Genomic DNA, 15933 nt, shown 5'->3' on the forward strand with positions numbered 1-15933 from the left:
CATTTTTTTTTTGTCTTTTGTTTTTGTCTTCCCATATCCCAGCGATACTTAAATAGGGAAAATACCCAGACACTGAGCCATTCAAAGGAATTTAGTAACATCCTCTATACATGAGAAAATAATCATGTGTGAATGAAAGGATCTGAATTTAATTCTAGTTCATCATTCAAACATCACTAAACCTTAGGCCAGTGGTGGTAAAATTGTAGGCCCTGAGGCAAGTGTGAAAGTTCATTTTGGAAAAATGTTCCTTTTCATATTGAAGGTCATACCACACAAGGTGGTGGCATCTTCATTTCAGTTTCCCACAAATCTCTTTAACTTTCATTTTTTTGTGTGTGTTTAAAACAGCCTGTTGAATTATTCCAAATAAATTCAAAAACAAATCAAGAACATATACACATATAGAAAAACAGCATCACCACCAGTTACACCAATCATTCCTTCAATCAAGAAATAGTTGCTGATCATCTCCTCGAACTAACACAGGGTAGTTTCTCACTTTTATCTCTTTTCCTTCTTTCTTTTTGGTAGTTTGAATAGTGAGAGCTGTTTTTAGGTAACATAATCAGTAATCAATATTAAAAAGAAAAATGTGTTATATAGATGTACCATTCAAAAGTAAAAAAATTTAAGCTTACTCACAAAAAAGCGATAAGTAATAGACAAGGCCATCCCGAGTCTCCCTTGGAGCAGGATCAAATGAAAAGTTCCCAGGTTTGATCACTAAGAAGAGAGCCAGAAGTATATGAATGGACAGAAGCATAGAAAGCAGAAGCTGGAGGGCCATTAGCCAGACAATGGATTCCTTGAGCACTAACCTTACTCAACTCTAGGCTCAACCATTGAACAGCTGGAAAAGGCACAGAAGTATTTTAGTGTCATATTAAGGATTTAATGCACTTTCATAACTAACAACACCCGGAAATGAAGCCTGGCTTCAAATTTCCTGCAGTCTATCTGAGCAGGCTTTACCACGCTCTCTCTTTATCCCTCCCCATCATCCCCTACTATCTCCTCTCCACCCCACCACCTCTGGCTAAAATTCTCTTATTAGTGGCCTTCTACCCTTCTTTGAGCCCTAAAAATCCTAGAAACTAAGTTAAAAACATAACAGAATGCTGCCAAAACCCAGGAAAAATCAGATTCAAGGCAACTGTTCCAACTGTTCCATGAGACTTCCTTACTCTCCCTACAAGCACCCTCCTAGGAGTGGTTACTATGGGACTGAAAGACATCTCTCCAGAAATCCCTCACTCCCTACTTAAAAGTTCTTGTCCCTCTGCAGGTTCACAGCCAGAGTCCTTCTGTCAGATATCATTGACACATGCCACACCAGACTGGATTGTAAAGCCTTTGGGACTGCTAGGAGGGTGACATCTGTCTCCCCACAATGCTCTAGGGCAAGATTAGCCATTCTCAGGGGATATAGACTTCTGGGACATCAGTAGAAAACTTTGGCCCTGCCCCCCTTTCCTTCTGTTTGGAAATAGGAGGAAAGTTCTGCTAGGTCTAACATTGGCGGGGCTTGCCCAACCACTCTTACTCTTCTTGGGGAGGTCACGTGAAGCTTCTTGGGAGCCACCCTAAGGAGTGACTCTCCTACATCTGCAGCCCACTCTATCAGGTCTATGGACTCCAAAATTACATTCCACATGACTCCCCTCTGGCCCATCTATTTAAAAACTTGTGAAGGTTGGACCTAAAGGGAGATGTAAGGACAAAATGACTAATTTTCTTTTGCATTAAAGCCTGGGCTAAGTATACATCAGCCAATAGCTCCAAGTGGTGAAAACTTGGAACATTAGACCTCCAAATTCTTTGTAATTTTCATAACTTTACACAGAGCAACAACAAATGGTCTAAGGTTCCCTATGTCCAAGCACATCTCTGTTCCCATAATTGCCCTTCACTTTGTCACCTTTCAGGTTCTCCTCCATAGTAATGTCTTTCCATCTGGAGAAATGACCATTTGCCTTAATAGATGCCCTACCCCATTAACCCCAATGGACCTCATGGACCCCAATAACAAGCTCACACTGCAACTCTGCCTCACATCTAAGTTCGCTTTTGCACAGAGACTAAGCCTCTGCTCCAGCCATCCCCAGTAATATATTTGGCAGACCTAGCTGACCATAAAAACACAAGAACCCTGGGTAAGGCCTGAGCAACTTTGATCTGAAGGATGCTCCATGACTAACTTTCTATCTTTGCCCCTTCTTGTCGACTGACAGCCCAAATCCTTGCTGATATTTCAGGGAGACAGAAACTTATCCAATCACTTTTAAATCAGTAACACTGGCACCTTCCTACCCTTTCTCTTTCAGCTACATGCTCTTTGCCACACTCATGCAGGAGGAATCTTACAAGAAAGCTAGGCCAATTTTCTTTCAATCTCTCTAACTAGGCTCTCCTCCTAGCTGTGTGTGGGCTTCCCAGGGTCTGTTTACTACTTCCCTCCTTCATCTCAAATGTGCCGAGTAACCAGAAATGGAACCCTGTCCAACAGCCATCATTTAGCACCTTGTCTCAATTGGCCTTCCCTCCTGAAGGATGCCAACATGCCTCATCTTCCCTGTCCCAGTCCTCATCTTGCCTTAGTTAGAAGCTGGGCATGGGGTTGGCAGTGCATCTGTTCAGCAGCCAAGGCTCAGAAACTGATCTCAGTTGGTGCCCCCTCCTAAAGAATTCCATGTGTCTCATTTTCCCTCTCTTCTCACTCACCGTTTTAAAAAGACATTAAGGGCCCAGCACAGTGGCCTAGCGGCTAAAGTCCTCATCTTGAACATGCCAGGATTCCATATGGGTGCCGGTTCTAATCCCGGCAGCCCCACTTCCCATCCAGCTCCCTGCGTGTGGCCTGGGAAAGCAGTCAAGGACAGCCCAAAGCCTTGGGATCCTGTGCCCACAGGGGAGATGTGGAGGGAGTTCCTGGCTCCTGGCTTCAGATCAGCTGAGCACCAGCTGTTGTGGTCACTTAGGGAGTGAATCATCAGACGGAAGATTTTCCTCTATGTCTTTCCTCCTCTCTGAATATCTGACTTTGCAATAAAAATAAAAATAAAATCAGTCTTTAAACAAAAAAGACATGTAAAAGGGTACCTAAAGTGCTATCTCTACTATGGACAGGACTCCCTGCAGGCTCATGTTTTCCAGTGTTTGCCCTAAATTCCTATCCCTCTCCCAGACTCGCTGCTCTGACACAGGGAGTTCATATTTTCTCATCTGCTAAACTGTGGAAGTCTCCTCTGTCTACCAACTTAAAGATTTCTCGGGTCTCCATTTGTCAATATATAGATATATTGTTAAACTACAGAGCTCTCAAAGTATAAAACTCGGTGAAACTTCGCTGTGCTTCCTGAGATGCTATGAAATACTGAGCTGTGATTGTGGTGATAATTAGCCTAAAAGCTTGTTAGCATTGTCAAATCGTTAAACAAAGTATTGTTGGAACTAGAGGTTTTCTAAACATATTCCTGAAATTCCTAGTGTCCATAACACCTTCATAAAGTAACTTAATATCTCAAATGTTTGTGAAACTGCTTAAACAATTTCAGAAGTAAAAACCTGTTTTAAAGTAACTGTGTGTTAAAATTCTGCGTGTTCTTTTATAATATGTTTTTCTCCTAATTGAGAGGCATTGAGGATCATTTGTACTATAAATTAAAGGACCCAGGAAGTAGAAAAGAATGCGTTGGAGAAAGTTATAAACATGAGAATGTGTTCTTGGTAATGGACAGCTAGCAAAGTTTTGCTAGAAAATTTTGGTAGAGGAAGTAAAGGAAAAGGTATGTTTTTGAAGGTTTGTGGAAGTTGAATTCTGTGTTACCATAGTCTGGATGAGACTAGAAATAAATTATTTTAAAAGTTAGCTCTTCTAACTTAAAAGACAGAAAGATTACCAAAGTTTGTCCTACATACAGTACTGATTTTGTAATGGTGAACTATATATAATGGTGTCACTTTCTCAAGTCCAGCTTCTGACTTTGGCAAGATCAGGGACAGGAAGCTGACTAAATTTCCCAAACTACATTACCATCCTTGCTCTCAACCTTCCTCCATCCTCTCTTTAGACATATAAAACCATTTTTAAAAATCAGGCTATATTAATTATGGACACTGGGCACTTTTTCTCCTGCCTAACACTGCCTGGCACTTATTCTACCTGTAAGGAGCAACTCCAATGGAGATGCCAAGACTGAACCCTCCATCCTGGAACCAGTACTACCTTAAATCTCCTAGCTCTTGGTCCCCTTAAATACCTGTTTAACCAGCATTACCATAAATCCTCTAGTTCTTGGCCCCCTAAGGCCCACTTGCCTAAGTAAGCTTAGTGACCTTCAAGGTTGCTTTTTATTTTTAAAGTTTATTTATTTTTTTATTGGAAAGTCAAATATACAGAGAAAGGAGAGAAAGAGGAAGATCTGCTGTATGCTGACTCATTCCCCAAGTGGCTGCAACGGCCAGAGCTGAGCTGATCCAAAGCCAGGACCCAGGATCCTCTTCCTCCAGGTCTCCCACATGGATGCAGGGTCACAAGGCCTTGGTCCATCCTCGACTACTTTCCCAGGCCACAGGCAGGAAGCTGGATGAGAAGCAGGGCCTTTGGGATTAGAACCAGCACCCATATGGGATCCCAGGCACTTGCAAGGCAAGGACTTTAGCCACTAGGATACTGTGCTGGACCCAGCCTTCAGGTTTAACCTGTGTGTTCCACCAGTCCCCTGAGGCATTTATCCCTGATGCCCATGGACAGCTGCTTCTGACAATCATTGACCCCACACTCCCCAAATCCACCTCGAGGCTATACAGGTACCTCTTCGCTTCTTCTCATTTACTCTCTCTTCTCTGCTTTGTCTCTACTTGGCTCTTCTCTCTGTCTCTCCCCTGCTTCCTCCATGCACTATGGCTACCTCCACCATTGAAATAAAGACATCCTTGAGTGACTTACTGCATCTGGCTTTTTGGTTTGTGGCAATAAAAGCTAACACTATCTAAAACAAATTGACCCTCAGTCCCAAAACATAAAACCAGCACCTTAATAAACAGAGGATAAGAAGTGACTGACACATTTGATCCTAACTAAAAGGATCAATAGCTCTTTTATGTGATGATTTGCTGTCAAGCTTGGCTAGTCCAGTCCCAAAATTATCCATTTCTAATGCAAAATGCCAGGGTATGGGACAAACACCTGCCAGCACAGGGGTTGGCTTCCAAGGATGCCCCACCCATACTGCCAAAATCCTGTCCCCTGGAAGTAACACTGCTCCAGAGTCTAAGGATGCCCAGTTCAGCATCACATAGCCTGTTGGTCCTTCACTGAAGGAGCTCTTTGCTCAAGCTAGCATCACTATTGAGGGGACATCTCAGGGTCCTCATTGGCATTACAAGTCAAAGCATACATTTCTTTATCTTCCTATTACTCACTAGCTAGATATTAGCCTATGTGTGCGAGAGTGACTAAAAAAAAAAATGGGGATTCTATTTGACTGATTAGTTCTAGCTCTACCTGAGTCAGTGTAAGTAAGCAAATCTCCTGGACTATGCCCCAAATGAGGCTGTTAAGTCCATTGCAAAGTCCTAGGAAGAAGTTCAGGAATTCTACATCCAGGCAGCCTTCCACCCAGCAATGTTCTACACAGAGAAAGACAAGATAAATATATGTTATGCTCTCTCTTCTTTCAAATCTCAATCCAAAGCCACTCCCATTCTATTGTGGGGATTTGCTTCCTGAACCAGACCACTGGATGCCCCAGGGACCAGTCTCATACATTCCTAGCAGACTAAGAGTGCTGCCAGTAAGAAGGCTTCCTGCTGGGACTGCAGAGGCCTGGCCAGCCAAGCATGACTGGGGACCTGTTGCACCTCAAGGTCCCTCCTTCCTCTTTTAGTGCCAGTGGCCTAGCATATCTGAGTACAGAGTTTTGTTATGTTCCTTTTCTTGTTATTCTGTTTGTTTACTGGTATTGGTTTCTGTAACTTATGTTTGCTACGCTGCTACCATAAAGCCTGGTGACTGCTGCCCAACTTCCTTGTAATCTACTTTGGAAAGGCTTGTGTGCTATTGTTTAGTTAATAAGTAGCTTACCTGCCAACCCTGCAAAAAGTTTTAGTATAAAAGTGCTTAGAAAAGCTCAATAAAAAGGGCATTGGTTCACTTGCTTTTGCATCTCCTGAATCCTTTTGGTGTGGTTGTCACACCTTGGTTCCAGGTCCCCCAAGAGTGAGACCCCATACCATTCAGTTGAAGCAGGCCTTATTGGGTCACTTTAGATACCATGGCTGCAAAATTGTCCGGCTTTCACATCCAACTTCATTTCTCCAAGAGCTCCCCTGACCCAGGAAGATAACTGGGAAGAGGCCCTGAAGATTTCAAACCAATAGACTCAACTTTCTTCACTGCTGTTCCAGAGGAATCTGAAGACAGGACTGCTCACAAAACTATGAGACCGTGCCCACCCATATCTGATCTCTGACAGTCCCAGACCCTTTCCTGACCACACTGCTACTACCACACTGCTCCCAGTCAAGGCCCTTTTTTACATCACAGAGGCCCTCTCCCAGGGCAACAGTATCCTGAGAGATCAGTCAGCACACCCATTCCCAGTTTCTCTCCACACCCCCTACCAGGGCTCTTATGGATACAACACCAAAAGTTTTTGTTTGTTCTATATATGTGCTAAAGTGTTAAATTTGTTGGAACATTGGGCCTGAATCCTCAGCCTGATGAAACTGGGTGCAGACAGGCTAAAGGATTCTGGAATGGTTAAAGCCCCGTACCCTGGGACATTCCCAACTGCTAATATGATGCTTTGCAAGCTAAATCAAGGAGTTTTTCAGCATTATTTCCACCCTTCTTATCAGGGTCCCGGTGGTGTTTTGTTTCTCCCTCAACATCTCCTATCTTTCATATAATTTAGGGCATAAATGGAGATTTATTACAGGCCAAGAGCTGGGAGTGTATCACTGAACAAGAATAAGCACAGTGCTCTTAGTCTTAAGAGGGCGAAGCCTAGTTTCCAGAGAAGCAAACAGGGATTATAACCAGGAAAATATTACAGGCTGTGAGAGTTCCAAGTTAAACAATGAGGCCAGAAAAAGCTTCTTAGGGGAAATTATATGTTAATTAAGACTTCATAAATGAGTAAAGGTTAGGAGGAAATATTCTTTCAATAAGAAGTTGATAGACTATATTTTATAGAATCATTTTATAAACTAATATAGACAATAACAATACTGCTTACTTGGTGAACTCAAAAAGAAAGACAATGTAAAACAAACTCCACATTGTAAAATATATGAAGAATAAGTCATCATAATGGAATCAGGCTGGCCTCACCATGCTATATAAATAAGTCAATCACAAAAACTCCAAATATGGTATGGTGCCATTTACATGAGAGCTAGCATAGACAAATTCATAAAAATAATATCATGGTGGTAACTAGGAAAGAGAGGATTGAGGAAAAGTGGGAAATGTTTAATGAGAATTACAGATTTGCACAATGAAAAAGTCTGGAAAGCTGTTGTAAAACAATATAACTAAACAGTATCAATAGGCACACTTGGAAATGGTTAAGGTGATATATTTTGAGATTTTTATCATAACTGAAAACATCTAATATTTAAATACCTATGTATAAAATAAAAAATTAGAATGCATTCAATCTGAATCTGAAAAAAATATATTCATGGGTAATACCACTTGCTTACTTCACCTATATTATATTCCTTGAGCCAATTATAATGATTTATGTTTTAATAAAATCATCCACATTCACAGAAATTTTCAAGTTAATAGCAGGCAGTGACAAAAACATATGCATGATTTTGAAAATATCCCAAAAGTTTGAAGTAGATTCCCTTTCTCATTTTTAATTTAATGGATATTATCTCTTATTTTCTTTAAACTGAATAGCCATCTTTTTTTAAGCACTTGGAATTACATAGTCATTCCCACTGAGTTTCTTTTTCTAGTTCATTAATTTCTGCTTTAGCCCTATTAATTTCTTCTTTAGGTTTTCCTTACACCTATATTGCTGTAACTTTGTGAGTTGATCATTTAGCAAAATCTTACAAAGCTGTCCATTTTTGTTTGATCAGATCTTATTACTGCCCCTTAGGCTTACATTCAAGATCTATTGTCATTATTTTTGAGATTTTTTTTTTGAAATTTTATCATTTAGTTATTTATTTGAAATTCATACAGGTGGAATGCTCTGGTGGGTTGCTTTCTCAAATGTTCAGAAAAGCCAGGGCTGATCCAGGCCAAATCCAGGTTCCTGGAACTTAGTTGGGGTCTGCCATATGAATGGTAGCAAACCAATTAGTTGAACAGAAACCTGAATTACAAGTAGAAATAGGACTCAAACCAACACATGTCAACATTTCTAACATACAGCAAAAAGAAGTTATGTAGTTGTTTAGGATAAGTAGTCAATATAAATTAATCTAATTTTACTAGTTAAAATAATCCAATCTACTATATAGTATTATGTATTCTGCATGTTTACCTTTAGGGAAAATCTATGTTAAAGTGTCCCCTTAGGTTTAATCTTCTTCAATGTCTTCTTATATTTATCAGTATTGAATTATTGCATTTGAATAGATCTTATTACAATCATAAAGGTTCACAAATCTTATACTTTATTACATTTATACATTATTCCTTACCAGTACTATCAAATTGAGTGATTATGAGAATGTTGTATGTGCTTTCCAAAACTGTAGCTATTACGTACTTGAGCACAGTGGCTACTGAGCAATTGCATTGTGACTAGTATTACTGAAGGACAGAATCTTTCATTTACTTTAAATTCAAATAGTGACATGCAGCTAATCACTGCCAAGTTGAACAGAGCAGTTGATAATCAATAATAAATAGTCTCATCTCAAATTCTACTTGGTCTATAATATTATATAAATATTAGAACATATCTAGATCAAGATACAATCTTGACTGAGAAAGAGCCATCATATGTGCCTCTAATTGTTGAACACTGTATTCAGAGTACTATGAAATTGTAAATATATAGTAAATTGAATACATATGATCACAAAAATAAAGGAAGAAGCAAGGAGAAAGGGAGAGAAGTACTTTGTGTATTTAGAATTGTACATTGGAAATACATGAAACCTGGTCTCCTTATGTTCATAAAAATGAAATAAATCAGAAGTGCAGCTCAACCTATTTTTCTAATTCAATCTGAGTCTGTCTTATAATAAGAATGTTGTTCTTATTGTTCATATTGTTTGATGTTACTTCTGCTGTTGTATTTGCATTGTGCTTTTTCCCCTTCTGCTTTAACATGAAACTTCTTTGATTAATATGAATTTTTACTTTTTGCTATAGTTAATTTGAAAAGTATATGTTCTGGCTTTAGTTACATAAAATATTCCCTTTAAATTTAAAATAATTAACCTATATTCATCCTTGAAAAACATAATAATGTCTCCTGTACTTTCATCGTCCATTTCCGTATCTTCCAGATAATTGTCAAATAAGATGAAATTTTAGACTTAATTTTATCTTTTCAATATTTTAAATTGTCACCCTCTCTTTTAATTTTTAATGATACTGATATCTGCATTTTATTTTACAGCCTTATCAATATTTATTTGCAATATATTTAAATATATCCAATGTACTATACTTGTAAGTCTCATTATACATTCATGTATGTATGTATGTATATATGACTTCCAGATGATTGGGGTTGTACTCATCTACCTTGCTCATTTCCTAAGTGCTCTGCACAATTGTGGTTCCTGAGTAACCATGTTTCTGAAAATACCTTCATGCTTCATGATGCACTATTAGAATAGACCAATCCTTGGTAAAAAAAAAAAAAAATCCTACCACATGTAATATAAAGAAAAAGTCTAGGATTCTCCTACATTTTTGTTTAGAAATAATCTGATTTATTATTTATTTCTTTTGATGTCATCATCCTTGAAATTCATTGCATTCACCAGGATTATGTAAATGTCAGTCAAATTCTATTAGTTTGACTGGTACTAAGGTTACCCTTGGGATCTAGAGTTATTTCTTAGTTTCAGAAATGTTTTCTTTTATTAGTGTTTCCATTGCATTTAGTACATTTCCTAATCCATGTATGTGGCTAGTCCTTGGTTAGCTGGCCTACTGTATTAACTACTGATTTTCTTCTTGTATTTATTTTATCTCCTCATTCTTTTTATTGAGTTCTAGAAAAACCTAAGGTTGCATCAGAAATTGTTGGTTTAGGCTTGAGTGTTTAGCCTATTGCTAAACACCTGGTACCATTTGTATGCATAATATGTGCCACAGAAAAATTGTTACCTCAGGGTGTTAGATGTTAGATACTTCTAAAATTCTTATTCTTTTTTTAAATTTTTATTTTAATGTTTGAATTTTATCATATAAGTCTGTATAGTCTGGGATTCCCCTATCCCCATTTCCCACCCCTCCAACCAATTTTTCCCATATTGTCGCAACAGTACATTCCTTCATAAATTCTCCTGTCTCAAAACATATACATATAACTAAAATCTCATTCACACCTCCAAATTCATACAGATCAAGCTACTTTCTAGTTCCATCCTAAGGGCCCAAATATAATACAGAGGAAGTCAGAGTCAAAAGCTATCCTGGCAAAAGAACTTTGTCACCATTTCCTTTGCTAACTAACCGGCACCTAATGAACAGATTAGATCAGCTCCTTTCACATCATTGTCTCTACATCACAGAATCCTGCCTTTAGGGAAGAATTCGTTAGGTCCAGGTTTTCTGTACTTTTCTGTGAGGAAGGGATTCTTTGAATGGGGAGCCACAGGACATTGCCTAGATTCTTAATTTTTAAATTTCTTTTCCCAGCTTGATCTCATCAATGATCTCTTCATGATTCCTCCCTTCTGTACAAGTCTGACTAAAACAACCTTAAAGAAGCTTCTTCAATCACTTCAAAATACCCTATTTCTTAAATCCAATCTATTTTATTCCATATTTCTAAGTTCCATTTATGTAGAGCCCACCTTACTTATCTATAACCCCAGCTTCTCTTTCAGCTGCCTGAGGCAGCAATTCTGGTCATTTCTTCTATAGAAATTTGAATACTGCATTGCAATGGGACATAGAATAACCAACCAATCTCAATGCCTTCAGATCGTTATGCCCTTTGAACCACATTCAAACTGGTAAGAAAACTTTAAAAGCATCGACCCATCTTTACACAGGCCCCCTAGGACCTCAGCTCATACCCTCCACCCCATCAACACTTTATGGGATTTAAATTAAAGGCTGTTTTCAAATTTGTAATTGTAGAGCATTACTTTCAATTTTGATAATGACTGAGACCAAATTTATCTATTGGGCATTACTTAGGCTCTTCCTACTTGGAAAGACGCAAGGGCTGTTTAAACCTATAATCTTGGTTTCAGTCCACACGCTGCAATTTTCAGGAATGACAGCTTTGACAGGAAAATGCCTGATAAGACACCAACCTCTGGGTCTTACAACTCTACAAAAGGCATTTACTGAACAAATTTTGACAAAGGGGCCCTGATGAGTACACCTTGGGGCAAGATTCCATAAGAACAGAACATCGTTCGGTTGGCCCTAGACTTTTCAAACGGGGCTTCTGTGCACTATCTAACCCCCACCTTTCACTTCATTGTCAGTGGTCCTCCCAATCACTAAATGTCAGCAGCAAAATATTTTTCCAAATTCCACTGCACCTGCGCAGTAGAGATTCATTGCCTATTGGTTTCTAGCACATTTTGTGTGCCATTTTTTGGGAAGTGAACCAATTATATTCTAACTAGCTTAGTTTGATTATTTCAAGTCAAACTAGTCATCATACAGCATCCAAATTTGTGACTCAGCACAGTTGTGCCAACATAGGATGAACAAAAAGTTAAGATAAGCCATGCTGCTGTAGGATAACCCTCTAAATTAATTGGGGGTATTGCTACAACACCCCAAACTGGAGTTTGTTCATGTGGCATAGAGAAAGTCATTCACTGACATCAGGGTGGTGGAACAAAGTAGATATTTATTGAAAATTTCAGAATAAGAAGCAGGTTTTCCAAGGAATTAGGGAGAAAGGTTCTTATAAATATGAATAGAGCTGAGAGTTGTATGTTCAGCTGTTGTCCAAGTTCCTAGTCCATCACTGATACTCATGACCCTTTGGTTGATGTCGCGCTCTTTAGGGAATTATTATGATGGCCAAGTTGGTTTCAGCTGTTTTGTGTAGTTACATAAAAGTGGAATTTCCTTAAACAAATCCCTTCAGACAATGCTAGCCAACAAGATTTTATCTATTGGGGAATCAAATGACTCTCTGAGTCTGGTTATTAGTGCCTTCTTAAGCCAAATGTACCATTGCCTCAATTCAGTAAATTCCTGTTTTATAAAGCACAGGCAAGAACACCTTCAGCAAAGGCAGAAAGATGAGAGGCAAGGTTCTGTGAACACGACATAGGGTTTGGTCTCAGATCTACAGAGAGAATAGAAAAGCTCCAAAAGTGTCTCTTGTTCCTCTTTCTAAATAAAAATATGTCCCTTGCAGATCTGCTGACAATCTTCAAATTGCCACTGTAAGAATTACTCGTTGAGGGGTTGGTATTGTGGTATAGCATGTTAAACCACTTCCTTCAATGCCAACATCACATGTGGGTGCTGTTTAAACCCAGCTGCTCCACTTCCAATCCTGTTCCATGTAGGAGAGCAGTGGAAGATGATCCAAGTTCTTAAGCCTCTGCCATCCATGTGGGAGACTGTGATGAAGTTACTTGCTCCTAGCCTTGCCCTGACACAGTTCTGACACTTGTGATCACTTCAGGAATCACCAAAAGATGGAAGACCTCTCTGTGTCTCTGTAATTCTCACTTCAAATAAAATCTTTTAAAAAGAGTAGAGCTTTTAGCTTAAAGGTATATAATGACAGTTTAACTGACATACAAGTTAATTAAATTTTAAAATTTAACTGAGAAGTCTTGAAAAGGTAATTCAGATCACTATTTCTAAAAAGATTTATTTATTTTTATTGGAAAGACATATACAGAAAGGAGAGATAGAGAGGAAGATCTTTCATCTGCTGACTCACTCCCCAAATGACTGCAATGGCCAGTGCTGGCTGATCCGAATCCAGGAGCCAGGAACTTCCTCCAGGTTTCCCATGTGGGTGCAGGGTCCCAAGGCTTTGGGCTGTCCTCGACTGCTTTCCCAGGCCACAAGCAGGGAGGTGGATGGGAAGTGGAGCTGCCAGGATTAGAACAAGTGCCCATATGGGATCCTGGAACTTTTAAGGCAAGGACTTTAGCCACTAGGCCACCCCACCAGGCCCCATATCACCATTAAAAGCCTGAAACTTTAGCAAGATTTGTTTTCTGTATCAGGTAGTATCATGGAAAACAAATATTATCATCACATATTTGTAAAATGCTTTCTAGCTTTTTTTATGTTCATTCCATATGAAGAAATAGTTGAGGGGAACATAGTACTATTTCTGTTATTTGATAAGGAAACTGAGGCACGAAGAAGATGATCATCCAACTAGCAACTAATCTCTATACTAATAGTAGATCAAAGGCAGAGAAAGTTCACCAGAATAGAAAGGGTCTGAAAAGATTCCAAACATTAGAAAGAAAGATGGGGATACTAAGAAAACCAAGAATAACAAGTAGCTGAGCTTCTGCTTAGATGAAAACAAAGGTAGGTGCATCAGCAAAGCAAACAAACTGTTCCTGCTGTACTGGTTTGCATAACATGTGACCTCAAAAGCATGGGCATCAATATTTAATGTTCCTTCTAAAACATGATGCTATAAAGCATTGTGTCCTTCAGTGTCTAAATATGAAATTAAATAAAGTATCATAAATTTGTTTCAGTGAGGATTAGACAGCATAGTTTCTAGTTTTAGCTGCATTAATTGTTGAATCTAGGACCCTTCACACATTTGCTTCTGCTTGAATGCTAGTAAAGAAGAATCATGGCAAATTAAAAAGAATACAGGACTTCAGATAGGAAGACTAGGATTTTGTTCAAGATGCAGCAAAAGCATTCACTTTGTGATGTTCTGATCTATCCTGTAGGGATACAGAGGTGATATAGAGGTGAGCATAGCAGCTAAGACATCTGTTCATATAAACTGGCAGAGAAAGCAGGTAATATTCAAACAAGAAACAAATAACTGAAGCATACCTGATTGCACAATGCAGAAAATAGGTTTTTACTTCTGAATACAACCTGGACCTGGACAATAGCCTTTTCTCTACCCTCTTAGTATTATCTGTAAAACAATGCTAATATCTTCTTTGAAGTCAGGTGCATAACTTTGTAGTAAAGGTAAAGCAATAGATTAGAAAGCTCAATCTAAATTGCAAAGTGTTTACATAATCTTTCCCATAAATAAAGAAAAATTGTGTGACGACTTCACTACTGTGATCAAGCAAACAAACTGAGCATACCATTGATACTGTGGTTTCCAAATAAGGCTGAAAGGAACACATTCAGTAACAATATATAAAAGAAGATCTATCAATGCAGACCAAATGTTTTCCTCAGTGGGTAGCCAGAATTGAAAGAAGGAAATGAATTGAAGTCAAGCCAAATCAGAAAAAAATCCTATTTCACATATTTGGTTTTCATTGCCAGAATTGGTAGGGCATGTAAAAACTAAAATTGAAACAATATCAGTGAGTGGCCTCGAAGCCTCCAACTACAATAGAGGCCAAAGCACCCTCAATTTCTTTAAATAAAATTCATCTCAAATTCAGTGTTTCTTACTAGTGTCGCAGAGAATTGAGCCCAAGGTAGGAAGAGCCTTAGAAATAACTGGATGGACAGAGGATGGTTAGATTCACAGGCATATATTTTGCAAGTTGCAGCCCATAATTGGGGAATGCTAGGGGCAAAGTGGAAAGAAAGGAAGAATATAACCCTTCCAGGCCTACCATAGTTTACTTCATTACTAAGCAGCTCATACAATTTCCAAAAAACTCAAGTAGGTTACTTTCTTCAACAAATAACCTAACATAGTGAGTCTAAGTCTTGCCAAATATTACAATCACCTAGCATATTTTATTTTTTATTATACCTGGTATATTTTAAAAGAAGTAATGCCCACACTTACTCTCAGCAATTTGGATTTAATTTACTTGATAGTGTGGTTTAGTCACAGTTATTCTTTTAAGCTGTCCAGGCAATTCTGAAGTATAGCTAGGCTCACAGCAACACATCCTACATTTCGTACAAATTGCTACCTTAAGGTTTGATTGAAATAATATTTCTGTAATGGGTATCTAACACAACATTTAAGGTGCCACTTGGGATGCTAGCATCTCATTGTGGAGTACCTGGTTTCAAGTCCTGGCTCCTCTGCTTCCCATCCAGCTTCCTGCTAACACATACTCTGGGAGACACCAGCTGATTGCTCAGGTACACCCCTTCCACCCACATGGGCAGTTTGGTTGCAGTTCCTGGCTCCTGGCTTCACCATGGTCCAGACCTGGTTGTTGCACACATTTGGGGCATGAAAGTGAACCAGTAGATAGTAAAACAGTGTGTACTTTCTCTCTCTCTCTCTCTCTCTCTCTCTCTCTCTCTCTCTCTCTCTCTCTCTCTCTCTCTCTCATTCCCATTTACTCATACATGCACACACAAAGGAAGTGAACTAAAAGCAGAAGGGTTCATTGAAATACATTCTTGGTATAAAATAGATTAAAAACAATATTCCACATTCCAAATATTTCCATTTCCATCTTACTTTCAGAGGTAATATATCATATTTTATGAAACCTTGGGAACATTCTCCCACATTACCACCACCAGTAAAATGTCTAAATTATTCCCAACTTGTTTGGAGGCAGAGGGCATAGCAAAATTCATATGGGGAGAGAACATACCATAATCTGTTGCACAATATATGAGGATAATTCAAACTGTAGAAA

This window comes from Ochotona curzoniae, unplaced genomic scaffold (genome assembly GCF_017591425.1).
Source record: "Ochotona curzoniae isolate NIBS_2020 unplaced genomic scaffold, NIBS_Ocur_1.0 scaffold_1852, whole genome shotgun sequence".
Classification (NCBI taxonomy): domain Eukaryota; kingdom Metazoa; phylum Chordata; class Mammalia; order Lagomorpha; family Ochotonidae; genus Ochotona; species Ochotona curzoniae.